The following is a 14000-nucleotide window of genomic DNA, read 5'->3' as shown; positions in this document are numbered from 1 at the left end:
GGGCCCGGGGCAGACAGTCTGTTCCTCAGGCTCTGCCAAGGCCCTGCCCTGGCATGCAGGTGCCAGCTGGCTGCCAGGGCCAGCCTGGAATGCTGCAGGGACAGGGAACAGGGACAGGGGGATCCGTCTGGGCAGGAAGGAACCCCTGAGAGCAAACCCAGCTGTGCCCTCCCCTGTCTCCTGCAGCTGGGAGGGATTCAGTCCCACACATCTCCAGCTTTCCTGGCTTGGCCCAGACTCAGGAGAGTGCTGAGATCCTTCTCCTCTCCACTCATTTCCTCCCAGGAAGGGCTGCCCAGCACTGGGAAAGTCACCAGGGCAGTGCTGGAGTCCCATCCCTGGAGGGATGTAAAGGCCCTGTGGATGTGGCACTTGGGGACGTGGCTCAGAGCTGGAGCAATGGCTGGGTTTGATGGTCCCAGAGGGCTTTTCCAGCCTCAGGGATTCTGTCATCTCCAGCCCAAATGGGCTTGTCCTTCTGTCCTTCCCACTCCTTCCCATGCCACCCTCACCCTTCAGCACAGAGTCCCTGTCCCTTTGTCCCCTGGAGCTGCTTTCCCAGTGTCCCAGTGGGTCAGAGAGACGTCCAGAGCCACGTCCAGGAGGGCCAGCCCAGCCAGGAGAACATTCCCTGTGCTGGGAACATCAACTCCAGCCAGGAGAACATTCCCTGTGCTGGGAACATCAACTCCAGCCAGGAGAACATTCCCTGTGCTGGGAACATCAACCCCAGCCAGGGGAACATTCCCTGTGCTGGGAACATCAACTCCAGCCCTGCCAGGAGAGCTGTGACGGTGTTCACAGGGGTCTGAGGGTGAGGGAAGAGATGAGGATCTGACTCCATGTTTCAGAAGGCTGATTTATTATTTTGTGATATATATTATATTAAAACTATACTAAAAGAATAGAAGAAAAGATTTCATCAGAAGGATGGCTAAGAATAGAAAAAGAAAGAATGACAACAAAAGTTTGTGGCTCGGCTCTCCGTCTGAGCCAGCTGACTGTGATTGGCCATTAATTAGAAACAACCACATGAGACCAATCTCAGATGCACCTGTGGCATTCCACAGCAGCAGATAATCAATGTTTGTATTTTGTTCTTGAAGCTTCTCAGCTTCTCAGGAGGAAAAATCCTAAAGAAAGGATTTTTTATAAAGATGTCTGTGACAGAGAACATTCCCTGTGCTGGGAACATCGGCCCCAGCCCTGCTGGCCGTGCAGCTGCAGCTGGGCAGGGACAGGCCCAGGAGCACCAATGTCCCTGTGCCAGCCAGGGGTGGATTTTGGAAGGCACAGCCCTACCCCAGCACTGTGCCAGGGAAGTTGTTGGCCCATTTCCCTGGCTGTGTGCCCCGTGTGCCTGATGGCTCAGGCAGATCCAGCAGTGCCAGTGCTCCAGGGGCACAGGGCTGGGAATGGAGCATTCCCTGGGCTTGGATGGGTTTGCAGCACAGCTCCCATCTCCCTGAGCCAGCTCCCCAGATCCCAGCCCAGTTTGGGATAACTCTTCCCCTGAGGGTGGTTTGGAAGGGCAGAGTCCTGCAGGGACTGAGCCTGGCACAGGGACAAAACTCTGGAGCTTCCTGAATGGACAATTTATCCTTTCAAGGCTGAGAGAGGGATCAGAAATCCCCAGATCCTGGATGGGAAGAGACCTTGAAGCCCATCTCATCCCAAGGCCTGCCATGGGCAGTGACTGGGCTGTGCTGCTGTCCCCGAGTGGCTCCAGTGCCAGGAGGGGTCAGGGACCTCAGGGACTTGAGTGACAAAGGGACATTTCTGGGCATTCCCAGGGTGTTCTCTGCCAGTTCCCTGAGTCTGCCTGGCTCCTGGTTCCCCTCTCAGGACCATTTGGAAGTGGGGCAAGGAATCATTTTTGGAGAAATGTCTCCCAGATTCCCTCCCTCCTGCTTCCCTCTGGCCCAGGAGGAGCCTGGCACAAGAGCAGTGCAGGGATTTGGGGTCTTGGTGGCCCTGCTGGATGTTAAACCCTTTCCAAGGGCTTTCACTCCCAACAGAGCTGGGATCTGGCCCTGGGTGAGTTTTCCTGGAGTATCTGCAGCACCTCCCAGGCAGGCTGTGCTCCTCCATCCCAACAGTGACAGGTAATGGCCATGACAAGGGACAGGATGAGAGCAAACAGCCTCAGGTTGAGCCAGAGGAGCTCCAGGTTGGATGTTAGGGAGGATTTCCCCATGGAAAAGCTCATCCAGCCCTGGAGTCCCCATTCCTTCAGGGATTTCCCAGCCCTGTGGCACTTGGGGACAGGCTTGGGGTGGCCTTGGCACAGTCAATGGCTGGAGCTGGAGCCATCATTCCAATTTATCCAAAGAGTCAAGGAGCAAAATCCATGGAATTCCAGCTGATCAGCTCCTGTGGGATGCTCAGATGAGTCCCACTTTTCCCTGTGTCCAATTCTGTCTCCCCTCCCCCCCATATGTAATTAAATACAATTAATCTGATTATCTGTACAGTCTATCAGAAAAAGAAATCTTAATAGCCTGCTCAGTGTGATGAATTAATAGATATTAATTAGAATTCATGACGTTTACCACCATCTCACTGGGCTGGAGCTCTGAAAACATTGGGGGAAAGAAGGAAAATTCTCATTTTTAGGTTTATGTCTGTCACATTCACGTTTTCTGGGAAAATCCTTTCGCCCAGGATTTTTCTCCTCCAAGAAAGCTGAGAAGCCTCAGAGAAAAATCTTGGGCGAAGGGATTTTTCCAGAAAAGGTGAATGTCATATAGCAAACCTTTATCTCATCAAACCTTTATCTCATCTGGATGTGTGTCACACAAAGTTCCAACCCTTGTGACACCCAGGTGGGGACACACACACACACACACCTCAAAAAAGGGCCATAAAAGGCTGTGGGGTCACCTGCAGGTGGTCCAGAGGGGGATGGATATTTTCCAGTTCTGCTGGAGGCTGCTGAGGTGGGAAAGGGATCTCAGTGTGTGCCAGGTCTCGTTGGGTGCTCAGGAGTTCAGGAATATCCCAGTCTGTTATCCTCACTCCTCTGGGGGATTTGGGAATATCCCAGTCTGTGATCCCCATCCCTCTCAGGGATTTGGGAATATCCCAGTCTGTGATCCCCATCCCTCTCAAGGATTTGGGGATATCCCAGTCTGTGATCCCCATCCCTCTCAGGGATTTGGGAATATCCCAGTCTGTGATCCCCACTCCTTTTGGGGATTTGGGAATATCCCAGTCTGTGATCCCCATCCCTCTCAGGGATTTGGGAATATCCCAGTCTGTGATCCCCACCCCTCACTCAGGGATTTGGGAACATCCCAGTCTGTGATCCCCATCCCTCTCAGGGATTTGGGAATATCCCAGTCTGTGATCCCCATCCCACCCAGGGATTTGGGAATATCCCAGTCTGTGATCCCCACTCCTTTTGGGGATTTGGGAATGTCCCAGTCTGTGATCCCAGTCTGTGATCCCCACCCCTCACTCAGGGATTTGGGAATGTCCCAGTCTGTGATCCCAGTCTGTGATCCCCATCCCTCACTCAGGGATTTGGGAATGTCCCAGTCTGTGATCCCAGTCTGTGATCCCCACCTCTCACTCGGGCTCTCTCCATTTGCTGGATGTGTTTACTCGAGGGGAAAAAGGAAAGAAAGAAAAGCGGGGCCATAAAGCTGCGGCAGTTTAAAGCTGTGGCAGCTCTGCCTGTGCGGGACATAAATCAGGAGAGAGGGAAGGGAAGGAGGGGAGGAGGGGAGGGAATGTGGCCGCAGGAGCCGGCAGGGGTGGCCCGGAGCAGGCAGAGCCTTTCCGCGATTCCCAGCACCCTCTAGTGGGATCTCTGCCTCCGGAGCATCCCCAAGAGCCACCGAGCATCCCAAACACCCGGCACATGGGGCAGGGTGGGGGTGTGCAGCCCTGGCACCCACCGGTGGCTCGGGATCCACTCCAGGGCTGCCCAGGCAGAAAGGGGAAGGTCCCTGTGGCATCGGGAGCTTTTCCAGAGGAAGGGAGAGCCCTGGAATTGTCCACACTGCAAAAATCAGGGCCCCAGGGTGCCCCAGGAGCTGAGTCCCTCCTGTTCCCTCCTGTCCCCTCCTGTCCCCTCTGCTCCCTGGGATGGTCAGTGGAGCCAGGGGTCAGATCAGAGCACCCCGGGAATGCCCTGGGATGAAAGAGCCCCCAAAAATCAGGGATGGAGCCAGGGTTGGTTTTCCAGGCAGTACAGGAGATCAGCCCAGGGCTCCAGGGTGGGAGATCCCAAATGCTGCAGCTTCCCTGCATCCCTGGGCGTGCTTCCTTCCTGCTGCAAAGCAGGAAACCTGGGGAATGGGAAATCAGCTTGGGGGGATTTGCCATTAAAGGATATGAGGCAAAACCCATTCCTGCTCATCCCTGAACAAAGCAGTGCCTGCTTGGCCTGATTTCTTTAAAATGGAAAATGGGATTGTGGAATGGTTTGGATGGGAAGGGACTTGTCTTAGGCTGGAAATGCAAGATGTGGCTGGGGGTGTGCATTCTATCTAAATCTGTCAGAGCTGGGGCAGTTCTCTGCTGTCCATGGGCAGTTTTTCCTTTCTCTCTCCCACACCAACCCTCCCTGCAGGAGATCTCTGCTGTCCATGGCCACTGAGTGTCCCTGCAGGGCTGATCCAATGCCAGCATCCCATGGGGAGCTGCTCCGCCCAGGGGAGGAGCCAAGCATTCCTACCTGGGCACAATCTGAGCCTGGCACAGCACAGCAGCCTTTGCCCCCTGCATTGCCAGAGGAGCAGCTTTCTGCTGTCCTGCGTGGCCAGAGGGAGCCCAGGCCCATCTGCAGCAGCCCTGGAGCTGCAGAGGAAAACTCCCCCCTTGTGCAGGATCCCTGCTGCAGCAGAGCCACAGCTGGCACTGCAGGAGGGCTGAGCCCCCATGGCATGGGGCTGGGACACCGCCCTGGCACACAGGGGGCAGGGCTTGGTCTGACCCTGCCAGGGTTGGTTTGTATTACTGCATTTTTATTTTTATTTTTCCTAATAAAGAACTGTTATTCCTATTCTCATACCTTTACCTGAGAGCTTTCTAATTTCAGAATTATAACAGTTTGTAGGGAGGGGGTTTACGTTTCCCATTTCAAGGGAGGCTCCTGCCTTCCTTAGCAGACACCTGGCTTTTCAAACCAGGACAGACTTTAGAGCTCATCCCACCCCAGCCCTGCCATGGCAGGGACACCTCCCACTGCCCCAGGCTGCTCCAAGCCCCAGTGTCCAGCCTGGCCTTGGGCACTGCCAGGGATGCAGGGGCAGCCACAGCCTGTTTCCCTGACTAGACCTGGATGAGATCTGTTACTGTGATATTTTCTGAAAAATCCCTTCACTAGGATTTCTTCTCCTGGGAAGGTGAGAAGCCTCAGCTTCTCCATGTTTTGCTGCTCTGGAATGAGGTCTGGAGATTGTTTATCCAAACATGTGAGTTGGTTTTAATTAATGACCAATAACCATCAGCTGTGCTGGACTCTGAGGAGTCAGTCATGTGTTTTTATTATTAATTCTTGTGAGGCTTTCTGATGTATCCTTTCTTTAGTATAGTTTTAGTATAGAATTTCTTTTAGTATTATATAATATCATAAAATAATAAATCAGCCTTCTGAGAACATGGAGTCAAATTCTCATCTCTCACCTCATCCTGGGGACCCTCACAGCACCACAGAGATCTTGCAGAGCAGAGGCTGCCCTTGCTGGGATCAGCCATTCCAGCCCTCCTGGGTGATCCTTTGTAAGACTCCAATCAGTTTTCCTGAACTGTTGGAGCCATTTTTCCAACCGGAATCCTGAGGCTGTGGCTTCCCCAGGGCAATTCCATGTGACCTGAAAAGCTGCTGCTCTGTGTGTCTTAAAGCTTTGCCTCTTCATTTGCAGAGTGGCTTTTGTCCCCAAGCTCTGGGTTTGGGGACAAACAATGCCTTGGAACTTTATGGGGTATGGAACAGAACAAATGGCTTCTCCTAAAATATTTTTTGTCCTCCATAAATCTTGATTCTGCTGCTCTATCCTTTCCTAACACGTAGCAGCTCAAAACCCAGGAAAAAAAATTTGATTGGTGAGGTTTTTATAATCCCAGGTGTGATTCCTGTGTGGCAAAGACGAGAGGGCAAAAATTCACTTTTCAGTGTGTGCACATGCAGATCCCACTCGGCTGCTGCTGCCTGCAGCCATCATCTCCAGGAGAAGGGCTGGGATGGGAGCAAGGCCAGGTCATGCCTCATCCATCTCCTGCCAGGGAGCTGCTTCCTGACCTAATTTCCCATTTCCAGCTGCCTCCAGGCTGTTGCTCCACAGCCTGTGAGGAATCCCCCACCAGTGGCTTCTCCACAGTCCTGCTCCTCATCCAGGCTCTGGAGGGATGGGCAGGAGAGCTGTAAATCTGGGAATGTCTGGGAGCCTCTGCACTACCTCAGTTTGAGCTCTTGGATCTTGTAATCATGGAAAGGTTTGGCTTTGGGAAGGAATATCATCTATTTAATCTGTTTCCACCCTCCCAGCTTTTCAGAGCTGTCTGCAAGTTGGTTTCACGCAGAAGAGCCTGGAAAAGGCAATTTCTGCATCTCCCCATGGGTTTTACCAATTTCTCTCCCAAAAATGAAGCGGGAACACCTCCAATCCCAAACTCTGCTCATTGCCAGCGGGGAAGAGGGGAGAAATCAGCTTTCCTGGGATGCAGCTCCAGCACAGGGCCTGGGTTTGTCTCTGTGTGCAAGAAAGAAAATCGAGGGCTGAAGACAAAGAGCCCCCCTTGAATGCAGCGAGGCTCAGAGCACACGAGCAGAGCGAGAGAAATCTTCATGAAAAATGAACGAGGAGCAGGCGGCTGCAGGGAGAGGAAGCGCCCGGAGTTATCTGGGGCATGAAGAAACCCAGCAGGCCAGAAAAATGTGAGCAGGGAGCAGCGGAGGTGAAAAGCGAGGCTTTATGTTTAATTAATCACCCTGTTTGCATTGGAATGGCGGCGTCCTGCTGGGGACAGAGGGACAGAGGGACAGAGGGACAGCAGGGACAGCCAGGCCTGGCTGTGCCACCACTGCCACTGGATCCTGATGTCCTGTTGGAGCCCTGGGTGCTGAGAATTCCAGAGTTTCTGTGCTACCAGGCACTGACCCCCAAGAGAACTCTGCATTGACCTGAGGCCGTGGAGAGGATTCCAAAATGGAATGATAGAACTCCAAAATGGAATGATAGAACTCCAAAATGGAATGGCAGAGCTGGGATTGTGGGTGTGGGGTTTGGATAGAACTGTGTGACATCACAGGGTGGAAAACTCAGAGTTTAAGGGTTTGGAATATAGCAATATATATAAATAATATAGTAATATTATTTTTAAGGGTTTAGAATATAGTAATATGTATAAATAATATAGTAATATTATTTTAAGGGTTTAGAATATAGTAATATGTATAAATAATATAGTAATATTATTTTAAAGCCTTTAGAATAGAGTAATATATATAAATAATATAGTAATTTTATTTTTAAGGGTTTGGAATATAGTAATATATAAAAGAATATATTATTATTTTTAAGGGTTTAGAATATAGTAATATATATAAATAATATAGTAATATTATTTTTAAGGGTTTAGAATATAGGAATATATATAAATAATATAGTAATATTATTTTAAAGTGTTTAGAATATAGTAATATATATAGATAATATAGTAATATTATTTTTAAGGTTTAGAATATAGTAATATATATAAATAATATAGTAATATTACTTTTAAGGGTTTAGAATGTAGTAATATATATAAAACAAGATGGAGGTTTTAGGGTGGAGGCTGCTCCTTCTTCTCCTCCTTCTTCTCCACCTTTTTCTCCTTGGGTTTGGGTGGTTTTGTGTAACTGGATAAAAAAATCTGCCTTGCGGGCCATGGGTGGTTGGTTATTGGGTTAAAAGTAAAAATAATTTAGGTGCCATTTCTTAATTGGACATTTTATCTTGAAAGGCCTTGTAGAGAGAGAGACAGGGCTCCATTTTTAGTTTGTTAGAGTGAAGTGCTGTAGAACTCAGGGCTTGCGAAATTATAATTTAGATAAAAACAATAAACATCGGAGTCCAAACAAAAAATACCATCTTGTGCATTTAACCCCAACCCTAGCAAAAGAAACCCCAAAAAATCCACGGTGTCCCATGCAGTTTTCCCTTTTCTGTGATTTTTTGGGCTGATCTAAATCAGTGGAGCCTGTGCTGCACAAACCCTCAGTGCTGAAAAGCCCACGGGATGAGGCAGTGCCAGCGCTGGGAGGGTTGGGACATCTGAGACTTTCCTGCCTTTAAAAGGGAGATAAAGAAAAATAGAAAGAAAAATCCCAACCAAATCCCCCCTGGAGCTGCAGTTCTGTGCTGGTTGGGTGGCAGGTGAGCTCAGATGGAGGAACCATTTCCCTCTGGAAAGACTGACACTTTTAAACCAAGAAATAGGAAATGGAGGCAATTTAACCCTGATCCTGACTCTTTCTAGCCAAGAAAATAGTAAATGGAGGTGATTTAATCCCTATTTCACACTTTTTATCAGAGAAATAGGAAATGGAGGTGATTTAACCCTGATTTTGACTGTTTTTAACTAAATGAAGAGGAAATGAAGGAGGATTTAACCCAATTTTGACTCTTTAACCAAACAAAGAGGAAATGAAGGGGGATTTAACCCCAATTTTGACTCTTTAACCAAACAAAGAGGAAACGGGGTGTGATTTCACTGTGTTTTGCTCCTCTCCCTCTGCAGCTCTGATGCTCCTCCGGCACCTGAGGATTTCCTGCCCCGGCCTCAGCTCAGGGCTTCACCCAGGTCCTTCAGGCTTCCTGTTTTGCTCTTGGAGCTTTCATTTCACCCACAAATCATTTCCTGTTCTGAGCTCCCCGTGGCCGATCCCCTCCGTTTCTGCTCCTCTCAGGGTAAATCTTTGCCCTCCCCTCCCTTCCCCAAGGTGTTTCCCTTTTCCCAGGGGTATGGGTGGGTGATGGGGGAAGCTCAGGAGCTTTCCCTGGCATTTTTGGCTCTCTCAGGTTGTCTCTGGATGCTGGGGTGTGCTGGGGCTGTGCTCCTGCTCTGCTGCTGGCAGCTTTTCCATTCCAGCCACGGGAGGTGTGGAGCCTCCCGAATTAACTCATCCAGCAGCACGGAGCCCTCTATTACTCTGCCTTTCCATCATTTCCCTGCAGTTCAAGTGCTGCTGTAAATGAATTAGTGTTGGGAAATGGGTGTGGGGAGGGAGATGCCATTGGAGAGGCTGAAAACCTGACAGGAATGGAGGAGCCAGGGTAGCCCAGAAAGGTTCAAAGGGATGTGGTGCTGACAGAATCATTTTAGCTGCCAATCACATTTTATTTTGAGGGGGGTCACAGGCATGGTAGGAATGTTTAATAATTGGGGATGCGATTCTAAGCTCGTTAAATGTGTGGCTGAGCTGAGGGAGTAACTGGGAGGGAGTTGTTGAGGAGTTCATTGCTTTTAGTTCACTGCAGAGCCACAAATTCAACAACAAATTCCTTCTCCCAAACATTCCCAGTGCCTGTTATTATTATTATTATTAGTAGTAGTAGTAGTAGTAGTAGTACCCTGCAGTCTGTATTTTTATTTACCCCTGGTTCTCACTCAAATATTTGCAAAACCCGATGTTTCAGTTGTAGCCCCTTGGTTTTTCCCCTCCCCATGCAGCTCAGAGGCTGTCAAAGGTGGTGGGTGCTGGATTAATCCTCCGTCCAAACATTCCTAGTGCCTGTTGTAAATATTATTTTATTTAATTTATATTTTATTTTATTTTATTTTATTTTATTTTATTTTATTTTATTTTATTTTATTTTATTTTATTTTATTTTGTTTTATTTTATTTTATTTTCCGGCAGTCTTTATTTTTATTTACTCCTGGTTCTCTCTCAAATATTTACAAAACCCTATGTCTCCCCTCCCCATGCAGCTCAGAGGCTGTGAAAGGATGGCTGGTGGTCTCCAGGTGTTTATCCAGGCCTTGGATTGCTGGGAATCCTGATGTTGCTGGGTCTTCTGAGAATGGAGAAGCACCCCAATAACATCTGGAAGGGTTATATACCCCAATACCCCATGGCAGGGGTTATATACCCCAACACCCCATGGCAGGGGTTATATACCCCAATAGCCCCATGGCAGGGGTTGTATACCCCAACACCCCCATGGCAGGGGTTATATACCCCAACACCCCCATGGCAGGGGTTGTATACCCCAACACCCCCATGGCAGGGGTTGTATACCCCAATGCCCCCATGGTAGGGGTTATATACCCCAACACCCCATGGCAGGGGTTATATAACCCAACACCCCATGGCAGGGGTTGTATACCCCAACACCCCATGCTAAGGTATATATACCCCAACACCCCATGGCAGGGGTTGTATACCCCAACACCCCCATGGTAGGGGTTATATACCCCAACACCCCCATGGTAGGGGTTATATACCCCAATACCCCATGGCAGGGGTTATATACCCCAACACCCCATGGCAGGGGTTATATACCCCAACACCCCATGGCAGGGGTTATATACCCCAATGCCCCCCTGGCAGGGGTTATATACCCCAACACCCCCATGGCAGGGGTTGTATACCCCAATGCCCCCATGCTAAGGTATATATACCCCAACACCCCATGGCAGGGGTTGTATACCCCAACACCCCATGGCAGGGGTTGTATACCCCAATACCCCCATGGTAGGGATGGGAAGGAGAGGATCTTTAGGGTGTCTTCCAACCCATCTCCCTGAGAGCTGGGAGTGCCAGAATTCCAGAGTGGTTTCGGTTGGAAGGGACCTTGCAGCCCATCCCATTCCCCCTGCCATGGGCAGGGAACCTTCCAGAGCCCAGGGTGCTCCAGCGCTCCCAGGGATGGGGCAGCTGGAGCTTGTGTGGATCCTCTCTCCATCCTGGCTGTGTTTGGCAGGGAGATGTCCCCATTTCCCAGATGCTGAGGGGATGCTGAGGGGTTTCTTTCCCTCCTGGATCATCCATCTCTGACTTGGGGAGGCCAGGATGGCCAAAGACCTGACCTGGCCAATACCTGAGCGTGGCTGAGCAGTCACAGTGGCTGGACTTGATTTTGGGGTCCTTTTCCAAGCCTGTTCCATGATTCCCTGGAGGTGCATGGACACAGCTCCCAGGGAAGGCCCAGGAGACTGCAGAGCCCATCTGGCCATGGGGACAGAGCTCCTCAACAGACAACTCCATCAGGGATTTAAAGATTGGATTTACTGAAGGAGTGATTATGGAGGGCTGGAGTCAGCAGGAATTTGTGCCTTTAGGGTGACATTAAGGTTTTGGGGAAGTGCAGCTTGGATCAGGTTCTCCCTTTCTGCTGCTGGGGCTGGCAGAGCATCGTTAACATTGGGATAATGAGGGTTTTTATTAATGGGAATGTTCCAGAGGCTTTGGCAACACGCCTGGGGTTTCACAAACATGAAAATAAATGGGAGAAAGAGCAGCTTCCCAGTTTTACATCCAGAGCAAATGAAGTACTGCATGGCTGGCAGGAAAAATCCCAATGCAGATACCAGATATGCAGTGACCCTTCATTATCTCACATTTCCAACACACGGGGAGATCAGGAGCTCCCACCGCACCTGAGAATTCCTTTAGCAGGTGAGTCTGGCTCCTGCAACTGCTTTGGCTCCTCAGGAATTCAGAGTAGGAGATACCTCCTGGATTTTCAGTCGTCTTCCTCTCATTTGACATCCCATGGGATTTTAAATATTGGTGTATTTTTGCCCACCTCCTGGTGGGAGGCAGAGAGAGAACCTGGCTCTCCTTCCTGTGATTCCCAGCCTGCATTCCTGCCCCCATCACTCCCCTTTTGCTGTGATGCCCTTTAGCCCAGCAGCTCTTTGCCTTCCCAGATGTATTTTTAGACTGCAGCCTCCTCTCCTTTCACCTTCCTGCAGGCAGGATGAGCAGGATGAGCAGGGTGACCTCTCCACATCCTCCTCTGCTGCTGCCAGGGCACAGGAATGGCTCCCACTGCCAGAGGGCAGGGATGGATGGGATGTTGGGAATTGGGAATTGTTCCCTGAGAGGAAACAATTCAGCTGTGGCTGCCCCTGGATCCCTGGCAGTGCCCAAGGCCAGGCTGGATGGGGCTGAGGGCAGCCTGGATGGTGGAAAGCATTGGAACAAAATGGGCTTTAAGGTGCCTTCCATCCCAAACCATTCCTTGATTCTCTGATTGTCCCTTCCCCTCACCAGGCCTGGAGCCTCCTTCTTGCCCCTTCCTGGCTCCTTGCATGCAGAATTATCCAGAATTATCCCTCTCACCCCTCAGATGGGACCCTCTCAGCAGCTGGAATTCAATCCATGCTTTCCCTGGCACCAGCAAACGCCGACACAGCAGATCCAGCCCTGCTGAAGCTCCAGCTGCCTTGACCAAAACATCATGAATATTCATGAGGCAATTAATTAACGTGTCCCTGCTTTAATAACTCCTCACGAAATTCTGTGCCATCCCAGGGGCTGGCACCCGGCTGGAAGAGTCACTTCAAGGTATTTTGGAACAACCTGGCCAGGGGTGAGCTTGTCTGAGGACTGCAGTGACCCCAATCAGCTCCCCACGGCTGTGAGGGTGATTAGTACCCATAATTAGAAATTCTCCAGGAGGGTCAGGCTGTGATGCAGAGCTGGGATGGTGCAGGGAGGAATTTCCAGCTGTGGGATATTCCAAGTTCAGCAGCCTCCATTGTTCTCTGCACTTACATGAAGCTTAGTGGCAAAACTTCACCTCGTGTGGCTGGAGATGATGGAAACATTTGTATGGATGGAAACAACGTGGGAAATGCCAGGAGTGTTTCCTGCCTGTCCATTTTCCTTCCCTGCCAGGACATGGGATGCTGGGTTACCCAGATTATCCACACTGCCTCCAGAGGGATTTCTGGGCTGGGCTTTGGGAAGCCTTTCTGGGGTTTCTCTGAGCATTCCCAGTCTGGAGTGAGGAGAGCTTTGAGATCCCAGCAGGATGGGGATTGCAGAGGGAATATTTGCACTGGGGGTGGGGTGGGTGCTGGATTTATCCCAAATCCTTACCTCCAATTGCTCACCCTTTCCCACTCAGCATTTCCAGCTCATTCCTGCAGGGTGCTGGAAGTGCCAACGCTCTGAATAATCCCAAAGCCATTAGAGGAGAGCAGGGACAGCAGCTCCTTCAAAGGCTGTTAAACACAGGGCTGTGCATCCAGCCTGCAGCTCCTGGAGCTGCTGGATCATGGGATCCTGGAGCTGCCAGGGAATCCTGAAGGCACCAGAACTCCTGGGTTTGGCACCAGAACTCCAAGGGCTTGCTTTTGATCCCAAGCATCTGCCACTGGCCACTGTCAAAACTCATCCCCCAAAACTGCAGGAAAAGGTGAAGGGGTTCTGTAATGTGGAATTCAATGAGCAGTGCTGCACCAGGACTGGTTGAACATCGTTAATTTATGTGTTAATTACCTGTGGATATCTAGGTAAGCCTGGACTGTGAGCTTCCCTTGGAGAAGTTTTACAAGTGGATCTCCAGCAGCTTGGAGGAGAAGGAGACCTTCCTCAGTGCTTGTGGAAGCTGAACCGGTGCTTTGTGAACGTCCCGTCGGTGCAGTGGAAGGTAATTAATGAATTAATTAATTGATTAATGGCCTTGTCCCACTCAGAGCACTCTGAGCTTTTTGCAGTGTCCCTGTCAGTGAAAGGTGAATAAATTCAGGCAGTGAATGAGGGTGGTGGGACAGGGTGAGGTGGTGTCTGGAGCAGCAGGAGCTGGGTTTGGGTGCCTGGGGCGCAGCCGTCAATTGATCCACTGCTCATGGATACACAGAGCCAGGCTGGGAATAAAAACAATTTATCTCAATTCCATGTGTCTCTGGCCTGGGGAGATGAGGGTTGGTAACACTAGAGCAGGAGCCTGGTGATATCCCCTCATGAAGGAGTAAATACATCTGTGAATATAAAATGTTTTATATATGCATTATTTGTATGTGTATTTAACTCCACAGCAGATGACTTTCA

Source organism: Ammospiza caudacuta, chromosome 14 (genome assembly GCF_027887145.1).
Source record: "Ammospiza caudacuta isolate bAmmCau1 chromosome 14, bAmmCau1.pri, whole genome shotgun sequence".
Lineage (NCBI taxonomy): Eukaryota > Metazoa > Chordata > Aves > Passeriformes > Passerellidae > Ammospiza > Ammospiza caudacuta.
The sequence above is the reverse complement of the archived record's forward strand: the minus strand, read 5'-3'. Positions refer to the sequence as shown.